The 14095-nt window shown below is 36.6% G+C and overlaps 1 protein-coding gene across 3 annotated transcripts in view; it reads left to right on the forward strand.

Annotated features, from left to right (window-relative positions):
- Positions 1-14095, forward strand: part of LOC123870222 (protein TANC2) — a 300070-nt gene that overhangs the window by 93598 nt on the left and 192377 nt on the right. The window lies entirely within an intron of this gene.

The raw sequence follows: 14095 nt of genomic DNA on the forward strand, positions 1-14095 counted from the left end.
CACATTAAAGTATTGTTAAAAATGAATTACGCTTATAGCTTTTCTTTAACCTGTTGTATATGATTAACTAATGATGGTCATAACATTGCATATCTGGGACTATAAAAATGTTGAGTTATTTAACTGACTAACGGATATGTTATAAGTACTGTTTGAAGTCATAAACAAATTGGTTTATTTTTAATTCAGGCATAAGTTAGCCCTTGATACAGTCTAAGATGGAAGCGGACTAACCTGGAAGGGATATGCCAGTTTTAATTAAACCCATATCCCTTTGGTTTGGGTTTAATCTACACTAACTAAATCGCCTGGCGGCACAGCTTTGCTGGTAAGGTGGTACCTAGCCTCCAACCAGAAAAATTCTAAAGAACGTGCACCACTGCATTCTGGAGCCAGGGGCTGCCCAAGGTATTTTACGCAAGAGGTTCCCCTGGTATCATGTTTGAATTTAATAAAAAGCCGCACCTCTTCTAGTTAGTAAAAAAATTACAACATAGAAAATTGAACACCTATAAAGAACATATCGCGATAGGTTTCACTTGCCACCCGTAGTGAGACAACACGGTGGAATGAGCTCCCAACCCTCTTCGTAATAGGGCAAGGGTCCATGCTGTGACATCAATAGGCTTTCATAGACAAGAGTCGTAAAAGACAGTGTCAACGGCTTTGACCTTTGACGTGCTGTTGTTGATCGAAGGCTTCGACGCTGCGAAAACAAACTAGAACAAATCACAATGCAAAAAAAGGAATTTTTTCCGACATTTTGCACGGTCAATCCCTATAGATTTTCTTGACAGACACGACAGACTGACAGATAGACAGGCAGACAGACAGCAAAGTGAAAATCACCTTTTGAGTTACGGAACCCTAATAACGACTCATGATTCTAGGCCAAAGGGAAGCACCCTATTTATAGGGTTTGATTCCCCTGGTGGATTTGTTCCCACGGGGTAACGACCTCTATGGCACCATACTTAAACGCGACTTTTAACTTTTGTATCAATTCATGGCTAGAAGAGAAGAATTCTTGGAGTCTCACCGTTTTCCATCATCCCTCAAAAAGATAAATAATTTCAACGCAACAAAATGTTTATTTAAATTTCTCTACCGTTACCTATAAATCAAAGACAAACATGCCTCGATTATAGAGACGCCGCGGGATGCAACTATAGTGCCAATGGTACTAAAGGCTTAGTCAGATACAATGCGTGACGACAGCGACGCGCGACAACTAGATGTCCAACGTGATTCTAATGCACCACACGGTTAACGTCAATGCCCAAAAACGCCATAAATATCGCGATAATCAACGCGATAAACTGAGTGGCCACACTTGAACGATTAACGTCTAATGCCAATTAACAGGGCTCTTAACATAGATATTAGTTTCTAGAATATGTGTGCAAAATTTCATGGACTTTGGTTGCTTAATATTCAAATGAAATTGGAACTACGATTGTATGAAACGAGTGACGGAGAGAGCCCTCTTAAATTGGGGTTTTAATCGTCTATCGCTAAACACCATTGTGAATGCCGTTAGACGTTGATCATGGCTATGGAAATGCCGTTGAACATCGCGTTGTTGGCTTTTCGGGTCCTTGACGCTCCACTATTGATCTGACCAAGCCTTTATAGATAGCTAAAAGCCAGATGCTATGCAAGGAAGGCAGCCGTAAATATTTATAATTTTTACAACGCTTCCGTAATACAGGGCACAGAAATAGAAGGCATTAGATTACGATTAGAATTAAGGCTACAGGAAGGTAGCGAGACGGTGTGATTGAAGTTATTTTCTGGTATGAAATCAATCAGTCTGATATCAACATTCAAAGATTGAACTTTTCATTAATAGGAATAAATAAAAGGAGAAATTGATTGACTGTTTTTTTTTCTCTCTCGTCTGGCTTTACACTGATTAGCCAATGTCAAGTTTGTAGTTATTTACATGTTAGGAAAACTATATGTATAAGTATGGACTTCGTCTGTGCCAATGCCCGCCGATATACCCGCGGCGCCCCTTTAAAACGCTTCCCGGTCAGTTCCACCACCAATAAACACCAGCAGCACACAAAAACCGGCCACTTCTAACAAAAAAACACTCCAAAAAGGCACAACACGCGCGCCAGCAAACACCACCACAGACGAAGTCCTTGATTGATTGTAGACCTTGGGATCAGTAATGGCATAGAGTAAGGATAGTGTATTATTATAGTGTTTTAGTTTAAATGCGGGGTAGATGCGAAAGGCAATTAACTGAAATAAATAAGTTAGAACATCTCGTACTTAACATTATAAATGCGAAAGTGTGTCTGTCTGTCTGTCTATCTGTCTGTCTGGCTGCCTCTACCTTTTCACGGCCCAACAGTGTAACCGATTCTGAAATTTGGTACAGGGTTAGCTGATATCCCGGGGACGGACATAGGCTACTTTTTATCCCGGAAAATCAAAGAGTTCCCGGGATTCCTAAAGACCCATCCACTTTGTATGAAAGGTACCGAAGTAGCTTGCGTCCCTGTGATCGAAATAGGCAACTTTTTATCCTGGAAAATCAAAAAGATCTGTGTTGTACAAGTATAAATTAAAAATTTATAACACCCCCGACATAAGTGAAGGTTACAGTAACTAGAAAAGAGCTGATAACTTTCAAACGGCTGAACCGATTTTCTTCTATTATAGCTAAGAACACTCTCGATCAAGCCACCTTTCAAACAAAAAATCTAAATTGAAATCGGCTCATTAGTTTAGGAGCTACGATGCCACAGACAGATACACAGATACGCTGATACACAGATAAACACGTCAAACTTATAACACCCCTCTTTTTGGGTCGGGGGTTAAAAAGAGTGACTCTATAAAAGTGTATATTTCCAAAACAATCGCACATACAAAAGTGACAGCTCCATCACACAAATCAAGCGGCCCCGTGTACCGACATGCATTTTCTCTCCAGAGAATAACAATGAAAACAGGTTGCAGGCCGTTTATAGCAAACAATTTACTTATTAGAGGCACAGAAAAATGTGGCTACTAAAATGACACTTAAAATTCGATTTAAGAGGGGTCTCTCCGTCACTCGCTCCATCAAGCAACCAAAGTCCATGAAATTTTGCAGACATATTCTAGAACCTAATATCTATGTCTGTGGTTTTCCAGATTTCTGTTAAAATATTCGGTTTCAAAGTTACGCGGTCTTAAAAATTCACATACAAACCTTTGAGCCCCTGTAATTTTAAAACTGCATATTTTTAGAAAAATCTGAAACACCACAGGCACAGATATTAGTTTCTAGAATATGTCTGCAAAATTTCATGGACTTTGGTTGCTTAATATTCAAATGAAATTGGAACTACGATTGTATGGAGTAAGTGACGGAGAGATCCCTGTTAAGGCCTATTATAATTATTAACACCAAATAATTTTTAACTGCACGAGGAATAAATCTGATGTTTTGACAGTTTTCGTATTGGAAATCTGCCAAAAATGTATTGTAAACATCTGCCAAACAACTTCAATAGTGCGCGTACAAATTTAACTCCAAATAATAGTCACAATAAGCAACAAGCATGTTATACTAAATCATTTGCATCTGTAAGTAAGTTCAAAAGGTCGATTAACGCTCTTTCTTGTGTCATAGTCATAAAATTTACGATTGCCTTACATTTAAATCGAAGAGTGTTGACGAAAGGATGATCACAGATGTTTTATGCGATATAGCTCTTACTGTGCGGGCTGAAAAAAATGTAGTGCAAACCGCAGTCTTCGAAAACGTTTTAAATTATTTATAGGTACTAATTAGGTACTAATTATTAATAGGTGATTTTAATTTTTAACCTACATTCGAAAGCGCCCTCTTATCGTCCCTCGACAGCTTTTTGCGTGCGCGACGGATGAGTCACAAAGTCAACGCTCGCGCCGCGCGCTGATGGACTCTTTTTTTTTCAAAATCCAGGCTTTATTGCTGCTACAGCCTACAGCTATTGCAATAAACGTATAAACAAACATCAGAGATAAACTTCATAGGTGCAATACTGACATTTAATACTTTACTACAGTTCGACAAGGCTCTTTTGGCACTTGAGTGAGGGCGCAGTTGTCGCTTTATGCCGACACAGCGAACTATCAACAAGTGCACAGTTTCTCTAGATGGCGGCTTTAGTTCCGATTTTGGCCACGCACCCAAAGAGCCTTGTCGGACTACATACATTATGCTCCGTACAAAATGACTTCTCACGCGCCATTTTAAGTCTATGGGGCAACTGTCATACAAAAAGTACGGTTCACCATCACCCATAAACGTATTAATAGCTTTATGGGTTCACCTTAAAAATAAGTACTAAAATCATACTTTTGACATGAAATTTGACACAAAGTTAAAATGTCCTATTAGATTTAATAGTACCTATTGCAGAGTGAACTGGAGTGAGGGAACTCTCGGTTTTGACCCTGAATCGACATGTGTCTAATAGGCTAGCGATGACGAGAAACCAATGATACCTAATCGTTACAAAGCTTACCTAGATTTAATATAGGTAACAAGTTTCCTAACTGTCGTAAACTGCGCCTATAGTTTATGGTTTTTACCACTTACCACCAGGTGAGATTGCAGTCGAGGGCTAACTTACTTGTATCTGAATTTTAAAAAAAACTTGTCATCGACCAAAGGCCCTGTATCCCGAACTCAAGCGTCTTGTTCCGAAATTCCTTTTTTTATTGGTTATTTTTTATTTATATCAAATTCAAGTCACGATCCGGTCCACTTAATGTCTGACATTTTTAATGTTACCCTTTACTAACAGTGCATGCTTTTATTTTGTTATAAAAATAAAAGTATGAAAGAAAATACATACTTAATATATCTGTTCGTCTGTATGTACCTAAGAAGACGTGTATACACCTTTAGTATTTTTTTTAAATGAAGTAGGTCAATTTTTAGTAAATTTTGCTATAGATTTCATTGCTAATACATTTTTTTAAAGTTACGCTCTTCATTTGAAAATTTTGAAAGCTTAGCTTAGCTGAATTCAATTCTAAAAAACTTGTTGAAAAATATCGGTATAATTTTTTCTTTGATTCCAATTAATAACCGAGAAATTTTGTTTCTTCGAGGTCAAACCATTTAGGTGTCCAGACATTCTAAATTAACTTTTATTCTTGCAAAACAAGCCGGTAAACTTACCTACTAACCTATTCAAAAAGTTTCAAAAATATTTTTCTCAAGAATCAGGCGAGCAAAGTCACCCACATTAACATAAGCTTTAAGCGTTTATTGTTTCCATTTTATATTCGGATCACATACTTGGAGTGTCACAATCATGCCAATTTATCTTAAATAACCACCAGACAGCGAGAAAAAAGTTAAAAGATGACGTCATAAAACTAAGAGATTACTATCATGTATCATTTCACGGGATTCGTAATTTTAGAAGTAGAACCTATAAAAATTTACTCATCGAGAACAAGTTTTTCTCCAAATACAAATCCTTTTTTTTACATAATATAATTGGTTTCTCAGAAAGGACTCTAACGATTTGGATGAAAGCCTGGTAAGTCGTAGGTAATTTTTCTAGTGTTGAGATATAAATTGATAGAATGAAAGTGCCTCGTCCTTACAGACTATACGCAACTATTCAAAGGTCGAAAGGACGGTCGTATTCCAAAGCTGGGAGTTTTTCAATGCATCCGAAGCATCCCGAGCTCTCCTTATAAAGGAGTCCTGTTTAAAATTCCGCTCCCGTCCGGGACGAACGCGTCGGACATTTTTAGGCGTTCACTTCTTGGATCTTTCCCATAGTTTTTACTGTTTTATTTTTCCCAAAAAAGCTTCTTTTTAGGCAGATTTACGCGGTTCGCTGTTTTATTTTGTTTCGGGGATAACTATGACGACCAATTAAGCGTACAGTAAATGCGCGCGTACGCGTGTATGATCTATGTTACAAGAAAATGGTAAAAGCTCGTCACACTGCAAAGTAATCACTTCGTTCAATACAGAGGGCGACGACAACCGCTGTTGTGAGTACAAAATCTCTAAACGTAGCCAGACGCACTAAGTAAGAGTTTCGAAAACATCCAACGGCGAATAAGTCCCTGGCATCTGGTAGAATTATTGGTACAGAAGGCTGAATAAAATGTATACGTACCTAATCATTGTTAATTTTTTTATTAAAAATAATTAAACTACCTCCTTTTTTGTATTATTAATAAACTTTTCCGATAACAATTATTATCTCTTTGGAGATATTACGCACCTGTCAGCGATGTAGGTCGGCTTATTTGCAACGATATTGAATCGAGGCGATATCATAAAGCTTCGGCATACTGACCTTAATAAAATAACTTACAAGTGTAAATTAAAAATTCATAACACCCCCGACAAGTAAAGGCTACAGTAACTAGAAAAGAGCTGATAACTTTCAAACGGCTGAACCGATTTTCTTGTATTATAGCTAAGAACACTCTCGATTAAGCTACCTTTCAAACAAAGAAAAAACTAAATTAAAATCGGTTCATTCGTTTTAAATTATCGATTTAACTTAAAAAGTATGTGCAAATTATGTAAAATTTAATGACGTCACATCTGTGAATTTCATACAAGCTCCCTTACTTGGTGACCTTTTTGACGTTTGATATAAAGTCACTGATTTGACTAGTACTTGTCATTATCCCTATTAAATCGATTCTAAAGCACTTGTAAAAGTCTACTTGAATAAAAATCTATTCTATTCTATTCTATTATTATGCTTATCAAAAAACATTGATGAGTTTTAGAATGATGAGGCGCTTGTCTAGAAGCCTATTCACTCTTGCCTTGAAAGATGCAGGCTATCCATCTATCCATCTATCAGCCTGTAAGCGTCCACTGCTGGACATAGGCCGTTCCAAGTGCGCGCCACCAAACACGGTCCTCCGCCTTCCTCAACCACCCGATCCCCGCCACCTTCTTCAGGTCATCGGTCCAGCGGGCTGGAGGTCGTCCCACACTGCACTTACCGGTACGCGGTCTCCACTCCAGAACACGTCTGCCCCAACGGCCGTCGGTTCTGCGACAGACATGGCCTGCCCATTGCCACTTCAGCTTGCTAATCCTTTGAGCTATGTCGGTCGCTTTTGTTCTCCTGCGAATTTCCTCGTTCCGGATTTTATCCCTGAGAGTAATACCCAACATAGCAGGTTAAACCTGGCAGGAAATACGGACGCCGCGCTGGAAGGGTATACCAGTCTTACTCTCTTACATTATAGTTGCAGCTTGGTTACAGTATACAGAACTTAAGTACAAGCCCTTATACTTGCAACGTTATTGATAAGCAACGCAATAAGGCCCATTAACACGTAAAACCCAATCATTATATCCGCTCCAATCGATTTCCGTTCTACGAATGTCTGTTGTAAAGCCTACAATCACAGCTTTTAACATGTACTTAACAATGCTGTTTTCACTTAACATTTACTGGCATAGTGGGAATGTTAAGTGGATATCAATGGATGTTAATTTTTTGTCGTGTTTAGTATTTTTATGGTATTACCAGCAGACACAGTTCGGTTTCGCTCAGGTGGCATTTCTAAAAACTCTCTTTTATTTTAATTTAGTTCGAAGGTTTTTTTATAGTAGGGTATATTCATATAGCATCTGAAGCTTATCATCATGATCAACTCATCACCGGCCCACTACAGACCACGGGTTTCCTCTCAGAATGAGAAGGGGTTGGCCATCACACTTCACACTATTATTATTATTATCACACTTAATATTATAAAGGCGAAAGTTTGTATGTGTGTGTGTGTGTGTGTGTGTGTGTGTGTGTGTGTGTGTGTGTGTGTGTGTATGTTTGTTACTCCTTCACGCAAAAACTACTGGACGGATTGGGCTGAAATTTAGAATGGAGATCGATTATACCCTGGATTAGCACATAGGCTACTTTTTATCCCGGAAAATCCACGGGAATTTTAAAAAACCTACATCCACGCGAACGAAGTCGCGGGCATCAGCTAGTAGTCTACTACGCTGGCCAAGTGCGGGTTGGCAGACTTCACACACCTTTGAGAATATTATGGAGAACTCTCAGAAATTTACCTTAAGCAAGTGATATTAAATTAACTCCGAAATGTTACAGACGCGTGTCTGGAATCAAACGCCGGACCCTCTGAATAGGAACCCGACGTCTTAACCTAGGCTACGTGGAATTTGAACCTTTAAATCTATAATACCTATACAGTTTAGCGATCGAGGCTAGCGATTGTGATAGTCCCAATGTATCAATCAAAGTTACGTAATACAGGTGCAGGTTTAAACATTAATTACAACGATATTACGTGCAACGATCATAAAGCAGAGGATCGTGAAAGTCAAGCGTTCGGTTAATCAGATTGACCGTAAAGAAATCATTGTAGTCTGAGAGTTGACGGAGAATCTTAAGAGGGATCTCTCCGTCACTCGCTCCATACAAACGTAGTTCCAATTTCATTTGAATATTAAGCAACCAAAGTCCATGAAATTTTGCAGACATATTTTAGAAACTAGTATGTATGCCTGTGATTTTCCAGGGTTCTGGTAAAATATTCGGTTTTAAAGTTACGCGGTCTTAAAAATTTACATACAAATCTTTGAACCCCTGTTATTTTAATACAACATATTTTTAGAAAAATCTAAAATACCACAAGCACAGATATTAGTTTCTAGACTATGTCTGCAAAATTTCATGTACTTTGGTTGCTCACTATTCAAATGAAATTGGAACTGCGATTGTATGGAGTAAGTGACGGAGAGAGCCCTGTTAAGGAGCTTTTGCTCGAGTGAAGCTTTGGCAAAATTTCCCTAGGTGCACGTGGCATCAAACGGGTCGTAGGGCGCCGCTTGATCCAGGCGGCGCAAGACCGTAGTGTGGAAGTCGCCGCTGATGGATACATCTAAATCTATCGAGGCTTCGTCAGTCTTTTCAGTCAGTCACCAAATCTTCCCACCAGCTCTGCATTAATCAGATGAGGGTGCGCCTGCGACGACAATTTGTCATCCTACCACTTTGTTTATTAACGAAAATAATTTCTCGTCATGTTTAATATTCTTATCTTATACTTACACTATTCAAGGGTCCGGGTTGTATTCGTTTGAAATACTTAACTTATGTAAACCTCCAACTTTTAACGACCAAGCTCCGAAACAAAGTTCATTTCAATTTTTTTTAAGTTAAGGGTTTAAAAGTGTAAAAAGCTTTATTGGTGATTCAAACTTTCTTTTTCAAAAGAGTCCTCAGAAGATGATAAGGCAGAAGGAGGATTAACGTGGTCCGTTTGAAAATTTTGCGGCAGCTTTTTTTTTAAAACCTGTTGAACTAACTATGCCTAAATAACTTTGATATTTCGCTATATTATGTATGCTTTTGGAGCATTTAATTAATTATGAAATATACGTTACGAAATACGTTATGAAATAAAAAGACGATTGGGTACAGTTTCTTTGATAAAAAAAATCCCAAAAACTGTTCCAAATATTTAATTTTTATTTTATTTTAGTTAAAACAAGGGATATTTTAAGTTGTTTAAAACGCACTTAAGCCTGAAAAATAAGAGGTGGGTGCCTGCCAGTACTAAATGTATGTTATAGTACGGTCTATACATTTGTATGAACATATTAATAAAATGTAATGGTATGATAATGCCACCTTACAGCCTATATAGAATGTTCGGTGCCGGATGTCTCAGTTTTTATGTATTTTAAAGATGAATTTCTTGGAAAGCCAGCAATCATTAAAGCATCTCGGATGATATTAATATTACAGGTGATGAGTCGATGAAAAAGCTCATTTTCGATTAGGTACGTACTTTATTATGGGCGCTTTCGAATGAACTTGGCTTGATTGTAATGATTAAATGAATTTAGACTTTACATATTTTTCTGACATTATTGTTTATCACTGGAATTTTATCAGAGTCTTGTTTGTTTGATAAAAAAATAGTCTTTCTTTATGAAAATACGTATAACTAGTCTTTAAAAAACGTAAATTCAAGTAAATAGTTGGGTTCGCGGTTACAGTCACTAAATTGACTATTTTAACATTCTGTAAGTATTTATTGTGGCTTTAGTTATCAGCGATAATTTTGCTCATTTACATACTTTTTTTAATGTCACATCTGTTTTCTTTGAAAAAAAAAAGCTGTTTAAAAGAATTTAATCAGGCCACACCAGTCCTGCAAGAATTAATTTTCATCGACCACTTAGTAAGGCGCCAGCTTTTATATTCTTAAAAACATAATCTTCTTAAGCCGTACGGTAAAAAGTAAAAAGATGACCTCAAAATTAAGATAAATTGAAGACCCCAATAACAGCGTTGTAAACAAATCCAGGCATAACCCAAATATAGTTTTCAACATCAATATAATACCGTGGTTTGTCATTTCCGAACCACATAAGATTGATGGAACGCCAAATTATATGGTGGTTCCCTCTGAAATTGGTTCGGGAAACAGGGGGTCCATGGTCCATTTTGGAGTTCATAAAAACAAGGGATTCGTGTGGGAACCGGCCGGCTTTATCTGTGGTTTTTACTCTCTTTGGAACTTTCAAGAGAGCTTTTCTAATCGACGACCACGAGACGATACGAAAATATTACTGGAACATTGAATTTAGATTTTAACTGTACTACATACAAATTTGTTTTTGAAGGTGTGTAATTTCCATATGATTAAGGTCCTTATCTGAAAAATTACAGTTTGAGTTGGATATTAGCAAACAAAGGATAGAGTGCAAAAGAATAATTCAAATTCAAAATATTTTTATTCAATTAAACTTTTACAAGTGATTTTGAATCGTCAAAATAATATACCACTGGTTCGGAATACCGTTCCTACAAAGAAGAACCAGCAAGAAACTCGGCGGTTGCTCTTTTCAAGTATTCAATTTACAATAATAAGAATCATACATCTTATTTGAGTATTCTGTGCTTTATTTGCGCATTAAGTTTGCATTCATAGGTTAATCAGAGACTTATGTGACTGTGAAGAAATATGGAAGACTCTTTCAGCGAAGTTTTATCATCATCATCATGATGATTCATGATCAACCAATGCATGGCCCACTTATCTCAGAATGAGAAGGGTTCAGGCTTGGTCCAGTGCGGATTCGCAGAGAAATGAAGTAAGTATACGAATACGCAAGTCGGTCGTATCGTATGAAAGGCATTAATACCGCAGCAAAGGAGGAGGCCTCATCGGCCGATCAAATTTTTATGGCAGCTGTTAATGTATTAACAACGCGATATCCAATCAATTTCAGGTATCGTATTCCTTTTTCCATGACAACGGCTCGAGGTTTAATTAATATGAAATAATGAATGTCATCGAATAGATTTGGAGAAATTGTACCGATAAGCTTTTGGAATATGAATTTGGCTTTTATGATTTAATGCCTCTTAATATTTTATGTCTTTTTGATGTATGTAAGCTTCTGTATGCGTCTTCAATATGAATACGAACATTCTACTTAGGCAAGTACCGATTTTATTGTTAGTGATCATTATTTTACCCCTCCTGTCTGGATTATGGTTTTCTGGTGTTTATGACATAGCAATACTAAAAAATTCGGTCAAGTGCGAATTGAAAACACACACGAAAAGTTCCGTACCATCATACAAGAAATAACACTTTTTTAATTTTCGTGTCGGCCATTTTTTTTTTATTATTTGTTGTTAAAGCGACAATAGTACACATTCTGTGAAAATTTCAACTCTCTACCTATTACGGTTAATGAGATACAGCCAGCTGACAGACAGACGTAATAGGGTCCCATTGGACCCGTTGATTGGTGCGGAACCCAAAAATGTAAGTTTTAGATAGCACCCACTACTTATCCAATATTATTTCTTTCATTCTGTTGTTTATCTCGTTGAACTTCAAGCTTCATACCGGGTGTGAAATTTTCACAACCCTTTGCCAGACGAATAAAATTATTATGTAATAGGTTAGTTAATACCTGACAGTACAAATTACTCGTATGGTCATAACTCTTTAACGTAATAAAATTGAACCTATTATAGACACAATTTGCATTTTTAAATTACGCGCCAACATTAAAATGATTGCGTGCGAATTCGAGTTGAAAATTACTACTTACGAAAGGGCTCGACCCTAAAAATTCATTATATATTCCAAAATGGCTCTTATGACATAACAGATAAGGGTCAGAGCGATTGATACAGATCTAAACCTGAGCCACTGTAGCTCATTGTTCTTCGAACGTGCCGCATCACATTCGGAATAGCATCCCTAGCAATAAGCAGCCCCTTCTCTTGTGGGGGAGATGGGATGCTATGGAGTATGGATCATACCACAGAGTCAGTCGGAAGTAAGAATGGGAAAGCCTTATTGCCATTCTATCTGTCTAGTGTCACTAGAAAGTTATTGAAATTACGGTTCGATGAATCTATGATATGTCAAATATTAGGATATAGTGACGTAAAATCATAGAAAAATAGGGCTATCTTAAGGCTACCTGCGTCAAATGTACCAACATTAGACGCCTGCCAGTGGCATAAAAGCCTCACGTTTTGTTAAAAGTTCCCTAACTGTCGTGAACTGTGACATTATTGTAAAAATAAACTTGTGCATAATGTTACAGTTTAATTTATGTTACTTCAGATACTAGAGATATATTCGTTCTAATTATTTTCGTACAGTTTTGAATGACTGAGAAGCTCATAATTAGAGATATGTAGAGTCCGTATAAACGACATCAGATACCATTTCTGAAAAGTTCTGAGAACCAGACCAATGGGTCAGATTTAAGAGGAAAGATTTAGCAACTAACGAGAGTGCTATGTTTTCTTCTAAATGTGCACCTCTATGAACCCTAACGTGCTTATTCAAATTTTAAATCAATATAACCTTTATTTCTATGCCAGTAAAGATTATTTTGTAAAATACGATATCTTTTTCTGTACAAGCTATTTATAGTAACAATGCTGGTTAATTTCTGTTCAATACTCGGAGACTTTCACAGGTTTTCTGTCATAGAGATTTATAGGATTTCCTGTGTTTATTGATTTCATAAGCTTAAATAATGCAAAAATCATAATTACGTACCAACTTACTTATTTATTAATTTTACAATTTTTATTTTCAGTAGGTATAAGTAAAACGATTTTTATGAAATCAACTTTTTGAAAACAGCTCGACTTATTGATTTCCTTCATTTAAAAAAAAAATCATATTAATCTTCTGGTATTTCATAGAACATACCTACAAGTGAACACCTCGTTAACTATTTTTCAAACCAATACTTTAAAAAAATATGTACTTATTCAGAAAATAAATACTTAGTTATTTTTCTCTTGCTGCCGCCTAGAGAAAAATAACTAAGTAAATGTACTATGATAGTTGAAATCAATCTTCTAAAAATAAGAATTACTACAACGTAAAATTTATAATTAAATGTAAATCTTTGTCTCTACCCAGAGCTTTTTGTAGAGTCAGCACTTTTTATTAAGAAGGTACCTAATTTAAACTTGTACAAAAAGTTCTTGTCAATTTATGATCACTTATTAGATTTAATAATATGTAACTACATACCTATGTACCTACTGATTAAGTGACTACATTTTGCTTTCACTATGAAGAAAACATCGTGAAGACGTCTGCATGCCTGAAAGTTCTCTATAGAGTACAGATAATATTCTCAAAGGTGTGTAGAGCTGTGAAGTCTTCCATATTCTGCACTCGGCCAGCATGATGGACTTTGGCCTAAACTCTTTTCATTCTGGGAGGAGACCCGTAGGGGGCCAGCGATGTTGATGATTGATGTCATTATGATTGTAATGATAAGATAAAAGATACTACTCATCTTACACAGATAACTTGAAACTTCATAGTAGTTATTGTTTTATTATGTGATGTTAGAGGCGTTGAATTATTTATTGAAATATTTCAAGCCCCATTTTGACTGTGAAATTCAAACAATTTATTTTTCATCGCTTTATTATAAAGCAAATGCACCCCGCTGCTGTTAAATTTCAAAAAATTGTGAAAACAATGCAACGTTGGACCGCACTAAACACGGAAAACAATAAATCGTTTCATTCACAAAGGCATTATGGAAAATAGAACAATAATC

This window comes from Maniola jurtina, chromosome 12 (genome assembly GCF_905333055.1).
Source record: "Maniola jurtina chromosome 12, ilManJurt1.1, whole genome shotgun sequence".
Taxonomy (NCBI): domain Eukaryota; kingdom Metazoa; phylum Arthropoda; class Insecta; order Lepidoptera; family Nymphalidae; genus Maniola; species Maniola jurtina.